Source organism: Rutidosis leptorrhynchoides, chromosome 3 (genome assembly GCF_046630445.1).
Source record: "Rutidosis leptorrhynchoides isolate AG116_Rl617_1_P2 chromosome 3, CSIRO_AGI_Rlap_v1, whole genome shotgun sequence".
Taxonomy (NCBI): Eukaryota; Viridiplantae; Streptophyta; class Magnoliopsida; order Asterales; family Asteraceae; genus Rutidosis; species Rutidosis leptorrhynchoides.
The window spans coordinates 568,321,799-568,343,210 of record NC_092335.1 but is presented as its reverse complement, the minus strand read 5'-3'; positions in this window follow the sequence as shown (position 1 = coordinate 568,343,210).

The window sequence follows — 21,412 nt, the reverse complement described above, 5'->3', positions numbered from 1 at the left end:
GCCTTTGGGAATAGAAGTAGCTGATGGTAAAATGGTTCCATGCACATCATCTGTGTCTGGAATTACCATCAAAATTGATGGCCATTCCTTTCCTTTAACCTGTTTGTTGATGCCTATACCTAGCTTTGATGTAGTCATAGGCATGAATTAGTTAAGAGCTAATAGGGTTAATATTAAGTGTGATAAGAAGATGATTTCTTTCCATTTGGCCGACGGATCCTGAGTGATAGCTAGGGGAGAGCGCAGTGGATTTAACTTCCCTATGGTTTCCCTAATGAAAGCTTAGAAGGCAATAACGAAAGGGTGTGATTCATTCTTAGCCTACATGATTGATGTTAAGAAAGAGAAGAAGCAGGTGACCGATATTACCGTTGTGTCAGAATTTCTCGAAGTGTTTCCAGATGATCTACCAGGGTTACCTCCAGTACGTGAAGTAGAGTATAAAATTGATTTGGTTCCAGGTGCTACGCCAGTTGCAAAAGCTCCTAACAGATTAGCTCCGTCAGAAATCCAAGAAATGATGTCTCAGATTCAGGAACTGTTAGATAAGGGGTTTATCCGACCAAGTTCTTCACCGTGGGGTGCTCCTGTTTTGTTTGTGAAAAAGAAAGATGGGTCGCTTCGTATGTGTATAGATTACCGTGATTTGAATAAAAGAACAATCAAGAATAAGTATCCGTTACCAAGAATAGATGACTTATTTGATCAGTTACAGGGTGCTTCCTACTTTTCTAAGATTGATTTGCGTTCAGGGTATCATCAGGTTCGTGTTGCAGAAACCGACATACCGAAAACAGCATTCAGAACAAGATATGGCCATTATGAATTTTTAGTTATGCCATTTGGGTTAACAAATGCGCTAGCAGTGTTTATGGATTTAATGAACAGGGTGTGTCGGCAGTATCTTGACAAGTTTGTGATTGTCTTCATAGATGATATCTTAATATATTCGAAAATCGAGAAAGATCATGCTACACATTTGAGATTGGTATTAGAACTTCTGAAACAGGATCAGTTGTACGCTAAGTTTTCCAAGTGTGAATTTTGGCTACGGAAAGTACAGTTTCTGGGTCATGTGATTTTTGAACAGGGTATTAAAGTAGATTAGTCTAAGATAGAGGCCGTAATGAATAGGAACTCACCGAAAAATCCGACAGAAATTAAGAGTTTTCTGAGTTTAGCAGGTTATTACCGCCGATTTATCAAAGACTTCTCTAAAATAGCAGGTCCGTTGAATAAGTTAACTAGAAAAGATGTAGCCTTTCGATGGACTGATGAATAAGAAAAGGCTTTTCAAACTCTCAAACAGTTGTTATGTCAAGCGCCGATTTTAGCTTTACCAGAGGGAACAGAAGACTTTGTAGTTTACTGTGATGCGTCACGAGCAGGTTTGGGTTGTGTTTTGATGCAGAGAAATAAAGTTATAGCGTATGCTTCACGACAATTGAAGAATCATGAACGAAACTATCCTACTCACGATTTAGAGTTAACTGCAGTTGTGTTTGCTTTGAAGCTTTGGAGACATTATTTGTATGGTACACATTGTGAAATCTATACAGATCATAAGAGTCTTCAATATATCTTTTCGCAGAAAGAATTAAATATGCATCAACGTCGATATTTAGAATTAATTAAAGACTATGATTGTGAAATTAAGTACCATCCGGGTAAAGCAAATGTGGTCGCAGATGCTCTGAGTCACAAGAAAACCATCGAAAATGTTAGATTTATGAGAATTGAAATAGTTTCAGACTTGATTGATCGATTGAAAACCGTTCAGTTAGTAGCTTTGAATGACGAAAACCTAAAGACTGAACAAATGACTAAAAGAAAATTTGACTTATGCAATGATTCTAGAGGATTAAAGACCTATAAAGATCGAATTTGGGTGCCTATGCTTAGAGATTTGAGGGATTTAATCCTTACTGAAGCGCATAAATCGAGATTATCAGTGCATCCAGGTAGTACAAAGATGTATAGAGACTTGAAAACATTGTATTGGTGGCCGACAATGAAGACAGATGTTGCGAATTTTGTCGAAAAATGTCATATTTGTGAGCAAGTTAAGGCAGAACATCAGAAACCGTATGGATCTCTAAGACAGTTAGAAATTCCTCAGTGGAAATGGGATCATATAACGATGGATTTTGTAACCAAGTTACCCCGAACCCAGAAAGGACACGACATGATCTGGGTGATAGTGGATCGTCTGACAAAGAGTGCTCACTTCTTAGCTACACGTGAAATCGCTTCGCTAAGTGATTTGGCAGAGTTGTACTTAAAAGAGATAGTTAGTCGACATGGTGTACCGATGTCAATAGTTTCTGATAGAGATACTAGGTTTGTATCGAACTTCTGGAATAGCTTACAACAGAATTTGGGTACACGTGTGAATCTAAGTACAGCATATCATCCACAGACAAACGATCAGAGTGAACGAACGATCCAAACATTAGAAGACATGTTAAGAGCGTGTGTCTTAGAATATGGTGGTTCTTGGGATTCACATCTTCCATTAATAGAGTTTGCTTACAACAATTCATATCATTCGAGTATCGGAATGCCGCCTTATGAGATGTTGTATGGTCGCAAGTGCAGAACTCCTACATGTTGGTTAGAAGCAGGTGAGAAACAATTTGCAGGTCCCGAAATTGTTCAGATAACCGCAGAGAAGGTCGAAATTGCACGTGAGAAGTTAAAAGCAGCCAGAGACCGACAAAAGATGTATGCTGATCCGCGCAGACGTCCGGTGATATTTAATGTAGGTGATCGTGTATATTTGAAAGTTTCGCCGTGGAAAGGGGTGATCAGATTTGGTAAGCGTGGTAAACTAGCACCGAGATTTATTGGACCATTTCCGATCAAAGAAATTTTGAATGATCAGACTGTTGTTTTAGATCTTCCATCAGAGTTAGCAGGAATACACAACACATTCAATGTTTGTTATTTAAGAAAGTGTAAAGTAGACGATGAAAGTCAGATTCTTCCATTGAAGGATTTGAAAGTTGATTTAACTAAGAAACTAGTAGAAGAATCGGTTAGAATAGTGGACAGGAAAGTCACCAAGTTAAGGAAGAAACAGATTTCAATGGTATTAGTGGAGTGGCGGTAAAATTTAGGTTCTAACTTGACGTGGGAAACCGAGGAGTTAATGAGGGCGCGCTATCCTCATTTTTTTAACCTTGACCAGATTCCGAGGACGGAATCTTCTTAAGGGGGTAGATTTGTAACATCCTCAATCGGGCCTAGATGTAAGATTACTAGATTGCCCTTAAGTTAGTATTGTGTTACTATATGCTTTTATTTTTATTTAATATTTGTTATTATTTAATGATGTGGTTAGGACCAGTTTGTGACAAGGGTTACAGAACAGGTTTGTTTATTTAATTTGGACTCCGTTTGGGTTGCCAAATGACGTACGAAAAATATCAGATAACTGATAAATACCCGTGTGTTGCACAGTGTGGGAAATAAACCTAAATTAAGTGACTAGTCTGTGTGTTCTTCTTCCCATTTCTAGAAAATTCCCAAACACACCCGTTCTTCATCTCCCTCACCTACTTCAAACCATAATCCTTGATTCTTGTTTTAGAGCTCAAATTGTTCATATCTTTGTGTTCCTTGTGATTCACTGATTCTTTTAAGGTAAGAATCACAAGCTTCCATGCTTTAATCTTTGAGAAATTTAAGGTTTTGTGTTAGTTTTCATAAATGTGTAAATTTGTGTCAAAACAAGTGGTTTAAGTGTTGTTATGGTCAAATTGTTGTGGGTTTTGAGTCTATAACAAGTAGTGAACAAGTTGTGGTCGATTTTGGTGTTTAAAACGAGGTCTAGATCGAGATTTGAGGATTTCATCGTGAAGTCCATAGCCTTTGTTCAGTTTCTGATGAAGATGAACACACTCGGCCGACTGTCGGTCGACAGTCGACCGACTGAGGTAGTGGACCGACCGATTGATAGACAACCGACCGACTGGTGAGTGAACCGACCGACTGAGTTTGACTTTCGGCCGATTGTGGAAATACCAAATAAGTCGACCGACTGGGAAGGTCAGTCGACCGGTTGTGTCGACAGTCGACCGGTTGTGTCGACAGTCGACCGACTGAGTGTCCAGGACAGAATATTTTACCTAAGTGTTGATTTTTAGCCGTTATGCTGCCCGTTTGTATTTTGGTGTTTAGGATGTAAATTTTGAAAGTGCATAAGTGTTAAGCAGAAAATTTATAGCGGACAGTTTTCTGACAAAATTTTCTGTATTGTGTTATTTGGTGTTTATGGACATAAACTAACTCGTGTATATGTATTTCTCAGGAGAAAAGGAGAAAGAGAAGGTTCAGTGATTAGATAGCTGAACACCTTCTCGTTTGCTGGTAATCGGTGAGTGGGACTAACTGGAGAATATAGTATATAGAAGCATGTTATATTATGATTGCCATGCTTGTTAGATATACTTATTGTTGTGGTTAGTTAGTTCCTTGTGATGACTGCATGTTAGTTGATGCTTGTCTACTGGAGCCCAGTGCGTCCCTATTGTGTGGTAGCCTCGGTAGGAGAGATCAACCTGCGGGTTGGGTTCCTCTGTGGTAGCCTAGACAGCCGTGGTGTATATATATGTGAATGACGTGTTCGTCGCGTGTGGATTATGTATATACATACGGTGGTGGAGGAACTTCTGGTAAGCCCCAGTCCGATCAGCTGGTGGTTAATGGTTTGGCCGAGCCGCCAGAGTCTCTGTAGACGCCACTTGGGTGATGTTTGTGTGTTAGACTATTGTGACATGATTAGTATAACACTTATGTATGCTATGGCCTATAGTTAGTCGTACTCACTTACCTTCGTGCTAATTCCCCTCCATCTCCTCCCTGCAGGTTATTAGCTTTTGTAAATGTCGCATTTTGGGGAGAAGACGGGCATGACGATGTTATGTTTGACAGGGTTAACTCTGATGTGGTCTTTTGGAATATGAACCGTGTACTTTTGATAACATAATGTATTTACATCTTTTCATGTTAATATGTAATTTGTTTTAATGACACGTGACATCGGTTTGTACAATTGTTGATATCGTATTTAATTAATGTTAATGCTTCCGCCATGTACTTATTAAAAAAAAAAAAAATTAGCGGTGTCACAGATGTCTTAGTTAAAAAATTTCTTAAACAATTCTTTCCGGCATCTAAAGCCGTGAGACTTCAAGGAGAAATTGTTACGTTCACGCAAAAGCCAAATGAAACTCTATATGAGGCGTGGACAAGATTTGGAAAGTTATTGAGAGGATGTCCTCAACATGGTTTAGAAACTTATCAAATAGTACAAATATTCTACCAAGGATGCGACATTACTACAAGAAAAGATATCGACATAACAGTTGGTGGTTCCATTATGAAGAAAACTGCAACCGAAGCTCACAAAATCATTGATAACACAGCCTCCCACTCACATGAGTGGCATCAGGAAAAAGACATTTTTCATTCATCTAAAGCGCCTAGAGCCGATTCTAGCCATAACTTTGATTCTGTTTCCGCAAAAATAGATGCTTTCGAGAGACGAATGGAAAAGATGAATAAAGATATTCACGCAATACGAATCAGTTATGAGCAATGCGGTGGACCACACTTAACGAAAGATTGTAACATTGAGCAAACGATGGAACAACGTGAGAATGTTTCCTACAAGAACCAAAGGCCGGAAAATAATTATCAAAATAATTATCAACCGCCAAGGCTAAACTTCAATCGAAATCAAAACATTCTTTACAATCCAAATGGACCCAACAATTGTACGACCCGACCAAATCATGTTTGACGGCGCCGTCTTCGTAGCTCCCATTACATGGTCATAAGTCTTTAAGACAAATTTTGACCGAAAATATGTCACATTCATTTCATAAGTGTGGATGTTTCAAAGTTTACAGAAGTAGTTTCCATAACTAGTACATAACGATGTTTAAAGTACAAATGAAACACGTGCGACACATTTTAAAGTAGTCAAAAGACGCTCCACATATGCAAGTATACTCGACATCCAAGCAAGTATCAAAAAGAATGTACGGAAGCATGTATCACCTAATGATCAAGGACCTGAGAAAAACATAGGGAATCTGTCAAAGAAAATGTTGGTGAAATCATAGGTTTAAATAAGTAAGTGAGTAAATGTAAGTCGAACCACAAGATCTGCACATTGATAAAATAGTAATACATTCTAAAAGTTAATATTCACAAGCACCCAATTATCAAGGCTTAACATTCCGTCCGTTGAACCCCATTAATAGTACTAGAACAACACTGTTTCTCGAAAATATATTTCATCCGTAGACGGTAGCGAACCGTCCGAGATGAGGGTTTGTCAAACCCATATGGCCATACAACATAAGTTCACGCCTACACTTACACACTGCAAGAGTAACTAATGATAATCGAATTGAGGATTTTGTTCTAAACTCGTATGTAGAATGTTTGTTTTTCTCTACTTGTGTTCACTTAGTTAAAAAGAAATGTTTATGTTTTCTCATCCCAAATGTAAGTTCAAAAGAGTAAAAGTGGGACTATGATCTCACCTTGAGTGCAAGTATGAAAAGTACTTCACAAAGTAACGTGTGCAAAGGATAATGCTAGTCTTGACCTAAACAAATAGGTCGTATCAATAACGGTAAACACGATAGGTCAAAGATGTTCAATTAGTTCTATGGCTCGTTACGACTCGATTATGTAGCATGTGAATCAATTTGTCAAGTTTCATGCAAGATACAAGTATAGAAACAAGTTAGCAAGGTTGCATAATCATTTGGTTAAGTTTGACAAAAAGTCAAACTTTGGTCGGTCAAAGTCAACGAAAAAGTCAACACGTTCGGGTCGGGTCCCGAACTATTTTCTGAGATTTTTATTCATATATAAGCATGTTAGAACAAGTCTCATGTGAATCGGAGGTCTATAGCGTGCCAAACATTTTTCTTATTTTGACCAATGAGGTCAGAACCTGGACACGGCTTAGGTCGCGCCGCGACCCAGGATTGCCGCGCCACGGCATTGGTCGTGTGCTGGTACCTGGTCAGTCTCAATTGTTCAAGTCCCAAATCAAAACTCTTTCAAGCATATTTTACAAACCGAAAACATTATTTGCAATAATTGACTTTTCAAATCAAATGATCAATCAATGCACACATTTAATGCTTCAAATTTTACAAGTGCACATTTATGATTCGGGCATTTAATGCATACATAAAACACGCCATTTTGTAGATAATCAAGCATACAATACAAATAACTACTTACTAACAATAATTCATGGCTTTCAATGCATTAAATGTTCACATTCAATTCTATCAAACCCTAACCAACAACATCAAAATCACTAATCATGTTTATGAAGTTTTCTAAAACAACCTACACATCAAATTGAAGCTAGTGATGTTAGGAACACATTTAATACATGCATTTATAATATTTAACATCATTCAAACAACCAAATCACCAAATCAAACACACCAAAGTTTATGTTCCTGCTAGTTACTTCAAATAACAAAATCGAACATATAAATCATATATTCATGTTAGACTTGAGCCATAGACACTAATTAACAACTTTATAAGTTAAAAACATCAAGAACACAAAATCTAGTGATTTTAGAAAGTTACCCAAACTTGATGAAATCGGTATGGAATCGAAGAGGAAGTTGCGAGGATTCCAAATATGTAATTTGTTTTGTGAGACACCCGCTAGCTTGGATTTAGATGATGATTCTTTTGTTTGGAGAATTGAAAGAAAAATGGAAAGTATGAAGAGAAAAGGAAAAATGAAAATGAAAAAGATGAATGGATGGGAGTGGTTTGACCACTTTGACCTAGTCAAAAGTTTGGTCACATGGCAAGATTGGTCCCTCAAGTTATAATCGGGTGCGTGAATTACCAAAACGAGATAATTTAAAACGCGTATTAACGGGAGGTGTTATAAACATATAACGGACTTTAAATAATTAAACAGGAAAGTAAACGGAAAAAGGCGGGATGTTACATTACCTACTCCTTAAAAGAAATTTTGTCCCGAAATTTAAGTAGGCGTAGTAGTCGTTGTTTCTTCCTCGGAATCTTGCGTTTCCGGAACCGGGAATAGATGAGGGTATTTCCTTTGCATTTGATCTTGCCTTTCCCAAGTAAACTCGGGTCCTCTTTTGGCGTTCCAACGGACTTTAACAATCGGAATTCGACTTTGTTTCAATGTCTTGACGGAGGTGTCCACAATTTCAACCGGTTCCTCCACAAAATGAAGTTTGTCATCAATAGTAAGTTCCTCGAGAGGGATGAAGATATCGGGTTCGGCAAGACACTTTTTCAAGTTAGATACATGGAAGGTAGGATGAACGGAGCTCAATTGAGGTGGAAGATCTAAACGATAAGCAACGGTTCCAATACGCTCCAAGATTTCGAAAGGACCAATATACCTTGGATTTAGCTTCCCGTGTTTCCCAAAACAGATTACACCTTTCCAAGGCACGACTTTTAACATTACTCGGTCACCAACTTGAAATTCGAGGTCGTTGCGTCGTTTGTCGGTATAGCTCTTTTGACGACTTCGGGCCGTCCTAAGCCTATCTCGGATTTGAACGATTTTCTCGGTGGTTTCGTGAATGAGTTCGGGTCCGGTGATTTGCACGTCGCCTAACTCGGCCCAACAAAGAGGAGAGCGACACTTTCGGCCATATAACGCTTCAAAAGGTGTGGCTTTTATACTCGCGTGATAACTATTGTTGTAGGAGAATTCGGCAAGAGGTAAGTGCTTGTCCCAAGCTTTCCCAAAATCGACAACACAAGCTCGTAACATATCCTCCAAGGTTTGTATTGTACGTTCACTTTGCCCATCGATTTGTGGATGATAGGCAGTGCTCATGTCTAAACGCGTTCCCAACGCTTCTTGCAAGGTACGCCAAAATCTAGAAACAAAACGGCCATCTCGGTCGGAGATAATTGATAAAGGTATACCGTATCGGGCTACGATTTCCTTAATGTAAAGTTGTGAAAGTTTCTCCATTTTGTTCATTTCTTTCATGGCAAGGAAGTGTGCGAATTTGGTGAGACGGTCAACAATAACCCAAATAGTATCATAACCGCCCGTCGTTTTTGGTAGTTTGGTGATAAAATTCATCGTTATCCTTTCCCACTTCCATTGCGGGATCTTGGGTTGTTGAAGTAGTCTTTGGTTTTTGACTTTGACTTTGGAACATGTCAAACACTTGGCAACATAAGTAGCTACGTCCCTTTTGATGTTCGGCCACCAATATTGTTCTTTAAGGTCGTGGTACATCTTATTGGCACCGGGGTGAATCGAGTATCGTGACTTATGGGCTTCATCTAAAATAAGACTTCGTAGGTCCCCATAACTAGGCACCCAAATCCTTCCAGTGAAATATCGGAGTCCGGTTTCCTTAGTTTCGAATCGAGAGACGAGAATGTTCAAGAGCTCGTGTGAAATGTTTTCATCCTTGAGAGCTTCATCTTGGGCTACCCGAATTTGGCTATTAAGGTTTGTGTGGATGGTGATGTTTAAGGCTCGAACACGAAGAGGCACCGCTCTTTCTTTTTGACTTAAGGCATCGGCTACTACATTTACCTTTCCGGGATGGTAACTAAGCTCGCAATCGTAATCGTTTAAGGTTTCAATCCACCTTCGTTGTCTCATGTTTAGTTGCTTTTGATCGAAGATGTGTCGTAGACTTTTGTGATCGGTAAAGATAGTACTCTTAGTTCCATAAAGATAGTGTCTCCACATTTTAAGTGCAAAGACAACGGCTCTGATTTCGAGATCATGTGTCGTGTAGTTTCGTTCATGAATTTTGAGTTGTCGGGAAGCATAAGAAATGACTTTCGTTCGTTGCATAAACACACACCCAAAACCATGTTTTGAGGCATCGTAATACACAACAAAATCATCGTTGCCTTCAGGAAATGACAAGATAGGAGCAGTGGTTAGCTTCGTTTTCAAGATTTGAAATGCGAATTCTTGTTGGGTTGCCCAAACGAATTTTCTTCCCTTATGAGTTAACGCGGTTACCGGACGAGCGACCAAAGAGAAATCTTTGATGAATCTACGATAGTATCCGGTGAGACCCAAGAATTGATGAATGTGAGTAGGAGTAGTAGGTGTTTCCCATTTAGTAATGGCTTCGATTTTTGATGGATCGACTTTAATACCTTGATCACTTACAACATGACCAAGAAATTGAACTTCCTTCAACCAAAATTCACACTTGGAGAATTTGGCATAGAGTCGTTCTTGTCTTAAAAGTTCAAGCACAAGTCGGAGATGTTCCTCGTGTTCTTCTTCGTTTTTAGAATAGACCAAAATATCATCGATGAACACGATAACGAATTTGTCGAGATACGGTTTGCACACTCGGTTCATAATATCCATGAACACTGCCGGTGCGTTAGTGAGACCAAATGGCATGACAAGGAATTCATAACTACCATAACGAGTTCGGAAAGCAGTTTTAGAGACATCTTCCCCCTTAACCCTTAATTGATGATAACCCGAGCGAAGATCGATTTTCGAATATACAAAAGACCCTTATAGTTGATCAAAGGGGTCATCGATGCGAGGAAGAGAATATCGGTTTTTAACCGTCAATTTGTTTAGTTCACGATAATCAATGCACATTCGTAGGGATCCGTCTTTCTTTTTAACAAACAAAATCGGAGCGCCCCAAGGTGAATGGCTAGGTTGGATAAAACCACGATCAAGTAGTTCTTGGATTTGACTTTGCAATTCTTGCATTTCAGATGGAGCGAGTCTATATGGTGCACGTGCTACGGGTGCAGCTCCCGGAATAAGATCGATTTGGAATTCAACTGGTCGATGAGGTGGAAGACCCGGCAATTCGTCGGGAAATACATCGGAAAAGTCACTAACAATTGGCACATCATCGATATGCTTCTCATCGGACTCGACTTTCTTAACGTGAGCAAGGATCGCAAAACAACCTTACGGAGTAGTTTTCTAACTTTAATGCATGAAACGAGGTTGAGTCCGGTGTAACTCTTATCGCCATAAACAATCAAAGGTTCACCATTCACGATAGGAATTCAGATTGCGTTAAGATCACAAAGAATGTGTGATTTCGTTTTGGCTAGCCAATTCATACCGATTATTACATCGAAGCTTCCTAGTTCCATGGTTATCAAGTCAATTTCAAACTCATTACCCAAAATGTTTAACGTACACCCCCGGTAATATGTGGCAGCACTCAATAGTTTCCCGTTGGACACTTCAATGGTATAAGTGGTATCTAGTGGAAGTGGTGGAGTGCTAAAAGAATGAGTCAAAGTCTTGGATACAAAACTCTTATCGGCACCCGAATCGAATAAACAAGTAACATAAGTGTTGTTGAGAAGAAACGTACCCGTGACTAGTTCATTGTCATCCCGGGCTTCCTCGATGTTAATGTTGAAGGCTCGGCCGCGTGTGTTGGGGTTGGCCTTCTTCTTCGGGCATTCGTTCCTATAATGGCCCGTTTGGCTACATTCATAACAAGTGACCATTTTTGGAGGATTGGGCCCCTTTCGAGCGACGGGGGCAACACTTGTGCAATTGTTGGCCTTATGACCAAATCCTTGGCACCGGTGGAAAATTAGCTTGCCACATTCACCCGAGTGGTGCTTGTGACATTTGTTGCAAAAAGGTTGAGTTCCGGCATAACCTTTCTTGCCGTCGTTGATGAAAGGCTTTTTGGTGAAGGTGTTGTTGTTGTAGTTGCTTGATGGAGTGGCTTCCCATTTCCTTTTGTTGCCACCTGATTTGTCCTCGGCCTTAGAAGCCAGCACTATGATTTCATCAACCGTTTTAATCAATTGACGAGCCATGTTCAAAGCGGCTTGGTGATTAGCGGGTTTGGAGGACATCACACCTTGTTTGATGCTCTTTGGAAGACCATCCATATAGAGTCCAACCCTTTGATATTCAGGGTTCACGAGGTTGGGACACATCAAGGATAGTTCGGCGAATCGTTGATTGTAGGCCTTGAGATCATTTCCGACCGCCTTCAAAGTTCTTAGCTCTTGTTCGAGCTTTCGGGTTTCTTCGCGAGGGAAATATTCAACAATCATCTTTTCCCTTAAATCGGCCCAAGAGAGGGCATGAGCTTCATCGGTACCCACCGATTGTACATAGGTGTTCCACCATGTAAGAGCGACGCCGGCGAGAGTGTGGATGGAGTACTTGACCTTATCTTGGTCCCGACAACCGCTTATGCTAAAGACGGCCTCCGTTTGTTCGAACCATCGAGTGAGTGTAACCGGTCCCCCGGTTCCATCATAAGTGTGAGGTTTGCACCCCATAAAAGCTTTGTAGGAGCATCCTTCGCTTGAGTTATCGGCCCCTTGTGAAATGTCCCGTTCTTATTGATTAAAAACGTTCCATATTAATTGATTTCGTTGCGAGGTTTTGACCTCTATATGAGACGTTTTTCAAAGACTGCATTCATTTTTAAAACAAACCATAACCTTTATTTCATCAATAAAGGTTTAAAAAGCTTTACGTAGATTATCAAATAATGATAATCTAAAATATCCTGTTTACACACGACCATTACATAATGGTTTACAATACAAATATGTTACAACAAAATAAGTTTCTTGAATGCAGTTTTTACACAATATCATACAAGCATGGACTCCAAATCTCGTCCTTATTTAAGTATGCGATAGCGGAAGCTCTTAATAATCACCTGAGAATAAACATGCTTAAAACGTCAACAAAAATGTTGGTGAGTTATAGGTTTAACCTATATATACCAAATCATAATAATAGACCACAAGATTTCATATTTCAATACACATCCCATACATAGAGATAAAAATCATTCATATAGTGAACACCTGGTAACCGACATTAACAAGATGCATATATAAGAATATCCCCATCATTCCGGGACACCCTTCGGATATGATATAAATTTCGAAGTACTAAAGCATCCGGTACTTTGGATGGGGTTTGTTAGGCCCAATAGATCTATCTTTAGGATTCGCGTCAATTAGGGTGTCTGTTCCCTAATTCTTAGATTACCAAACTTAATAAAAAGAGGCATATTTGATTTCGATAATTCAACCATAGAATGTAGTTTCACGTACTTGTGTCTATTTTATAAATCATTTATAAAACCTGCATGTATTCTCATCCCAAAAATATTAGATTTTAAAAGTGGGATTATAACTCACTTTCACAGATTTTTACTTCGTCGGGAAGTAAGACTTGGCCACTGGTTGATTCACGAACCTATAACAATATATACATATATATCAAAGTATGTTCAAAATATATTTACAACACTTTTAATATATTTTGATGTTTTAAGTTTATTAAGTCAGCTGTCCTCGTTAGTAACCTACAACTAGTTGTCCACAGTTAGATGTACAGAAATAAATCGATAAATATTATCTTGAATCAATCCACGACCCAGTGTATTCATATAGTTTAACCATAATTTTTGGATATAGTTTCATGTTCATAATAAAAATTATTTTCTCAGAATAACAACTTTTAAATCAAAGTTTATCATAGTTTTTAATTAACTAACCCAAAACAGCCCGCGGTGTTACTACGACGGCGTAAATCCGGTTTTACGGTGTTTTTCGTGTTTCCAGGTTTTAAATCATTAAGTTAGCATATCATATAGATATAGAACATGTGTTTATTTAATTTTAAAAGTCAAGTTAGAAGGATTAACTTTTGTTTGCGAACAAGTTTAGAATTAACTAAACTATGTTCTAGTGATTACGAGTTTAAACCTTCGAATAAGATAGTTTTATATATATGAATCGAATGATGTTATGAACATCATTACTACCTTAAGTTCCTTGGATAAACCTACTGGAAAAGAGAAAAATGGATCTAGCTTCAACGGATCCTTGGATGGCTCGAAGTTCTTGAAGCAGAATCATGACACGAAAACAAGTTCAAGTAAGATCATCACTTGAAATAAGATTGTTATAGTTATAGAAATTGAACCAAAGTTTGAATATGATTATTACCTTGTATTAGAATGATAACCTACTGTAAGAAACAAAGATTTCTTGAGGTTGGATGATCACCTTACAAGATTGGAAGTGAGCTAGCAAACTTGAAAGTATTCTTGATTTTATGTAACTAGAACTTGTAGAATTTATGAAGAACACTTAGAACTTGAAGATAGAACTTGAGAGAGAGATCAATTAGATGAAGAAAATTGAAGAATGAAAGTGTTTGTAGGTGTTTTTGGTCGTTGGTGTATGGATTAGATATAAAGGATATGTAATTTTGTTTTCATGTAAATAAGTCATGAATGATTACTCATATTTTTGTAATTTTATGAGATATTTCATGCTAGTTGCCAAATGATGGTTCCCACATGTGTTAGGTGACTCACATGGGCTGCTAAGAGCTGATCATTGGAGTGTATATACCAATAGTACATACATCTAAAAGCTGTGTATTGTACGAGTACGAATACGGGTGCATACGAGTAGAATTGTTGATGAAACTGAACGAGGATGTAATTGTAAGCATTTTTGTTAAGTAGAAGTATTTTGATAAGTGTATTGAAGTCTTTCAAAAGTGTATAAATACATATTAAAACACTACATGTATATACATTTTAACTGAGTCGTTAAGTCATCGTTAGTCGTTACATGTAAGTGTTGTTTTGAAACCTTTAGGTTAACGATCTTGTTAAATGTTGTTAACCCAATGTTTATAATATCAAATGAGATTTTAAATTATTATATTATCATGATATTATCATGTATGAATATCTCTTAATATGATATATATACATTAAATGTCTTTACAATGGTAATCGTTACATATATGTCTCGTTTAAAAATCATTAAGTTAGTAGTCTTGTTTTTACATATGTAGTTCATTGTTAATATACTTAATGATATGTTTACTTATCATAGTATCATGTTAACTATATATATATCCATATATATGTCATCATATAGTTTTTACAAGTTTTAACGTTCGTGAATCACCGGTCAACTTGGGTGGTCAATTGTCTATATGAAACATATTTCAATTAATCAAGTCTTAACAAGTTTGATTGCTTAACATGTTGGAAACATTTAATCATGTAAATATCAATCTCAATTAATATATATAAACATGGAAAAGTTCGGGTCACTACAGTACCTACCCGTTAAATAAATTTCGTCCCGAAATTTTAAGCTGTTGAAGGTGTTGACGAATCTTCTGGAAATAGATGCGGGTATTTCTTCTTCATCTGATCTTCATGCTCCCAGGTGAACTCGGGTCCTCTAGAGCATTCCATCAAACCTTAACAATTGGTATCTTGTTTTTCTTAAGTCTTTTAACCTCACGATCCATTATTTCGACGGGTTATTCGATGAATTGAAGTTTTTCGTTGATTTGGATTTCATCTAACGGAATAGTGAGATCTTCTTTAGCAAAACATTTCTTCAAATTCGAGACTTGTAAAGTGTTATGTACAGTCGCGAGTTGTTGAGGTAACTCAAGTCGGTAAGCTACTGGTCCGACACGATCAATAATCTTGAATGGTCCAATATACCTTGGATTTAATTTCCCTCGTTTACCAAATCGAACAACGCCTTTCCAAGGTGCAACTTTAAGCATGACCATCTCTCCAATTTCAAATTCTATATCTTTTCTTTTAATGTCAGTGTAGCTCTTTTGTCGACTTTGGGCGGTTTCCAACCGTTGTTGAATTTGGATGATCTTCTCGGTAGTTTCTTGTATAATCTCCGGACCCGTAATCTGTCTATCCCCCACTTCACTCCAACAAATCGGAGACCTGCACTTTCTACCATAAAGTGCTTCAAACGGTGCCATCTCAATGCTTGAATGGTAGCTGTTGTTGTAGGAAAATTCTGCTAACGGTAGATGTCGATCCCAACTGTTTCCGAATTCAATAACACATGCTCGTAGCATGTCTTCAAGCGTTTGTATCGTCCTTTCGCTCTGCCCATCAGTTTGTGGATGATAGGCAGTACTCATGTCTAGAAGAGTTCCTAATGCTTGCTGTAATGTCTGCCAGAATCTTGAAATAAATCTGCCATCCCTATCAGAGATAATAGAGATTGGTATTCCATGTCTGGAGACGACTTCCTTCAAATACAGTCGTGCTAACTTCTCCATCTTGTCATCTTCTCTTATTGGTAGGAAGTGTGCTGATTTGGTGAGACGATCAACTATTACCCAAATAGTATCAAAACCACTTGCAGTCCTTGGCAATTTAGTGATGAAATCCATGGTAATGTTTTCCCATTTCCATTCCGGAATTTCGGGTTGTTGAAGTAGACCTGATGGTTTCTGATGCTCAGCTTTGACCTTAGAACACGTCAAACATTCTCCTACGTATTTAGCAACATCGGCTTTCATACCCGGCCACCAAAAATGTTTCTTGAGATCCTTGTACATCTTCCCCGTTCCAGGATGTATTGAGTATCTGGTTTTATGAGCTTCTCTAAGTACCATTTCTCTCATATCTCCAAATTTTGGTACCCAAATCCTTTCAGCCCTATACCGGGTTCCGTCTTCCGGAATATTAAGATGCTTCTCCGATCCTTTGGGTATTTCATCCTTTAAATTTCCCTCTTTTAAAACTCCTTGTTGCGCCTCCTTTATTTGAGTAGTAAGGTTATTATGAATCATTATATTCATAGATTTTACTCGAATGGGTTCTCTATCCTTCCTGCTCAAGGCATCGGCTACCACATTTGCCTTCCCCGAGTGGTAACGAATCTCAAAGTCGTAATCATTCAATAATTCAATCCACCTACGCTGCCTCATATTCAGTTGTTTCTGATTAAATATGTGTTGAAGACTTTTGTGGTCGGTATATATAATACTTTTGACCCCATATAAGTAGTGCCTCCAAGTCTTTAATGCAAAAACAACCGCGCCTAATTCCAAATCATGCGTCGTATAATTTTGTTCGTGAATCTTCAATTGTCTAGACGCATAAGCAATCACATTCGTTCGTTGCATTAATACACAACCGAGACCTTGTTTTGATGCGTCACAATAAATCACAAAATCATCATTCCTTTCAGGCAATGACAATATAGGTGCCGTAGTTAGCTTTTTCTTCAATAACTGAAACGTTTTTTCTTGTTCATCATTCCATTCAAATTTCTTCCCTTTATGCGTTAATGCAGTCAAGGGTTTTGCTATTCTGGAAAAGTCTTGGATGAACCTTCTGTAGTAAACAGCTAGTCCTAAAAACTGGCGTATGTGTTTCGGAGTTTTCGGGGTTTCCCACTTTTCAACAGTTTCTATCTTTGCCGGATCCACCTTAATACCTTCTTTGTTCACTATGTGACCGAGGAATTGAACTTCTTCCAACCAAAATGCACACTTTGAAAACTTAGCGTATAATTCTTCCTTCCTCAATACTTCTAACACCTTTCTTAAATGTTCACCGTGTTCTTGGTCATTCTTTGAGTAAATAAGTATGTCATCAATGAAAACAATGACAAACTTGTCAAGGTATGGTCCACACACTCGGTTCATAAGGTCCATGAACACAGCTGGTGCATTAGTTAAACCAAACAGCATGACCATAAACTCGTAATGACCGTAACGTGTTCTGAAAGCAGTCTTTGGAATATCATCTTCTTTCACCCGCATTTGATGATACCCGGAACGTAAGTCAATCTTTGAATAAACAGACGAGCCTTGTAGTTGATCAAATAAGTCATCGATTCTCGGTAGTGGGTAGCGGTTCTTGATGGTAAGTTTGTTCAACTCTCGGTAGTCGATACACAACCTGAATGTACCATCTTTCTTCTTGACAAACAAAACAGGAGCTCCCCACGGTGATGTGCTTGGTCGAATGAAACCACGCTCTAAAAGTTCTTGTAATTGGCTTTGCAGTTCTTTCATCTCGCTGGGTGCGAGTCTGTAAGGAGCACGAGCTATTGGTGTAGCTCCTGGTACAAGATCTATTTGAAATTCAACGGATCGATGTGGGGGTAATCCCGGTAATTCTTTCGGAAATACATCGGGAAATTCTTTTGCAATGGGAACATCATTGATGCTCTTTTCTTCAGTTTGTACTTTCTCGACGTGTGCTAGAACAGAATAGCAACCTTTTCTTATTAGTTTTTGTGCCTTCAAATTACTAATAAGATGTAGCTTCGTGTTGCCCTTTTCTCCGTACACCATTAAAGGGTTTTCCTTTTTCTCGTATAATGCGAATTGCATTTTTGTAACAAACGATCTCTGCTTTCACTTCTTTTAACCAGTCCATACCGATTATCACATCAAAACTCTCTAACTCTACTGGTATCAAATCAATCTTAAATGTTTCGCTAACCAGTTTAATTTCTCGATTCCGACATATATTATCTGCTGAAATTAATTTACCATTTGCTAATTCGAGTAAAAATTTACTATCCAAAGGCGTCAATGGACAACTTAATTTAGCACAAAAATCTCTACTCATATAGCTTCTATCCGCACCCGAATCAAATAAAACATAAGCAGATTTATTGTCAATAAGAAACGTACCCGTAACAAGCTCCGGGTCTTCCTGTGCCTCTGCCGCATTAATATTGAAAACTCTTCCGCGGCCTTGTCCATTCGTGTTCTCCTGGTTCGGGCAATTTCTAATAATGTGGCCCGATTTTCCACATTTATAACAAACTGGCATAACTTGCTCCGACACTACTTGCTCTGCCATTACTCGTTCCGACACCATTTGTTCCTTTTGTTCTATTAACCCCTGGTCCGTAGACCTCATACTTCACCGCGCTATGACCATTTCTTTTACACTTGTTGCAAAATTTGGTGTAGAACCCCGAGTGATACTTTTCACACCTTTGGCATAGCTGCTTCTGATTGTTGTTGTTGTTGCGGTTATTATTGTTGTTGGGATGATTGTTGTAGTTGCTGTTGTTGTTGTTGTTGTTGTTGTTGTTGTTGGGCCGTTTGTTGTAGTTGCGATTGATGTTGCGATTGTTGGGATAATTGTTGCGATTATTGTTGTAATTGTTGTTGTTGTTGTATTGGTGATTCTTATCACCGTTTTCCTCCCACTTTCTTTTGACTTGCTTCAGATTGGTCTCTTCAGCAGTCTGTTCTTTAATTCTTTCTTCAATCTGGTTCACTAGTTTGTGAACCATTCTACATGCCTGTTGTATGGAGGCGGGCTCGTGTGAACTTATATCTTCTTGGATTCTTTCCGGTAATCCTTTCACAAACGCGTCGATCTTCTCTTCCTCATCTTCGAATGCTCCCGGACACAATAGGCACAATTCTGTGAATCGTCTTTCGTACGTGGTAATATCAAATCCTTGGGTTCGTAACCCTCTAAGTTCTGTCTTGAGCTTATTGACCTCGGTTCTGGGACGGTACTTCTCGTTCATCAAGTGCTTGAATGCTGACCACGGTAGTGCGTACGCATCGTCTTGTCCCACTTGCTCTAGATAGGTATTCCACCATGTTAACGCAGAACCTGTGAAGGTATGCGTAGCGTACTTCACTTTGTCCTCTTCAGTACACTTACTTATGGCAAACACCGATTCGACCTTCTCGGTCCACCGTTTCAATCCGATCGGTCCTTCGGTTCCATCAAATTCCAAAGGTTTGCAGGCAGTGAATTCTTTGTAGGTGCATCCTACACGATTTCCTGTACTGCTAGATCCAAGGTTATTGTTGGTATGTAGCGCAGCCTGTACTGCGGCTATGTTTGAAGCTAGAAAAGTACAGAATTCCTCTTCATTCATATTCACGGTGTGTCGAGTAGTCGGTGCCATTTCCTTCAAAATAGTCAAATGGAAGAAGTTAATCATACAGAATATTAAGAGTAGTTAATAGTATTTCGTAGCATAATATGAACTCATTTATAAAAGCTTTTTCTTCATATTAGCGTTTTATAAGTTTAAATTCGGGTAGTACCTACCCGTTAAGTTCATACTTAGTAGCTAATATACAATTCAACTACTACAATTCTATATGAAAAACTGATTATAATAATATTTCGCGTTCAAACTTTTACACAATATTTTACAAACTTACAATACCGCTTATTTTACATATAGCATGAAATATAGCACACAATAAATTTGATACAAGATGGTTGTGAAGATAATTCTAGCTAGTACAAAAGTCGTTCAGCAAAGGCAATAAAGACACGTAATTCATACGTCCAGAAACAAGTCATGCATTCTGGTTTTACTAGGATTACTTCCCATCCTTGATCTTGTGGAACATAACCGTTATGGCCGTTGATAAGACAGCGTGTTGTAACGTCGTCAAAGGGACGAGGGTTACGTAATGTCCAACAGTCCCGTAACAATCTAAAAACCTCATTTCTTACCCCAATTACCGACTCCGTCACTTGTGGGAACGTTTTGTTTAATAGTTGTAGCCCGATGTTCTTGTTCTAACTTCGGTGAGAAGCGAACATTACTAATCCGTAAGCATAACATGCTTCTTTATGTTGCATGTTAGCCGCTTTTTCTAAATCATGAAGTCCAATATTCGGATATATTGAGTCAAAATAATTTCTTAACCCGTTGCGTAAAATAGCATTTGGGTTCCCCGCAATATATGCGTCAAAGTAAACACATCGTAACTTATGGATTTCCCAATGTGATATCCCCCCATCTTTCGAACGAAAGCCTTTTATAAACCAAGGCATTCTTGGAACGTTCTTCGAATGTCTTACAAACTGATCTCGCCTTAAATAGTTGTGCCGAAGAATTCTGACCGACTCTAGACAAGATTTCATCAATCATGTCTCCGGGTAGGTCTCTTAAAATATTGGGTTGTCTATCCATTTTGTGTTTTTATACTGTAAAATAGACAAGAGTTAGATTCATAAAAAAAATACTTATTAATACAAGCAATTTTTACATATATCATAAAGCATAAGCACACTATATTACATATATTACACCACACGAATACAACTATCTTATTCTGACTCGCTTGTTTCTTCTTCTTCGGTTTTGGTTCGTTTTGCCAAGTTTCTAGGGATATATGATGTTCCCCTAATACGAGCCGTCGTTTTCCACATTGGTTTAGAAAAACCTGGTGGTTTAGAGGTTCCCGGGTCATTGTTACAACTTAAGGACTTCGGGGGTTGATGATACATATAAAGTTCATCGGGGTTGGAATTAGATTTCTCTATTTTTATGCCCTTTCCCTTATTATTTTCTTTTGCCTTTTTAAATTCAATTGGGGTAATTTCTATAACATCATCGGAATTCTCGTCGGAATCCAATTCATCGGAGAATTGGTAATCCTCCCAATATTTTGCTTCCTTGGCGGAAACACCATTGACCATAATTAACCTTGGTCGGTTGGTTGAGGATTTTCTTTTACTTAACCGTTTTATTATTTCCCCCACCGGTTCTATTTCTTCATCCGGTTCCGATTCTTCTTCCGGTTCTGATTCTT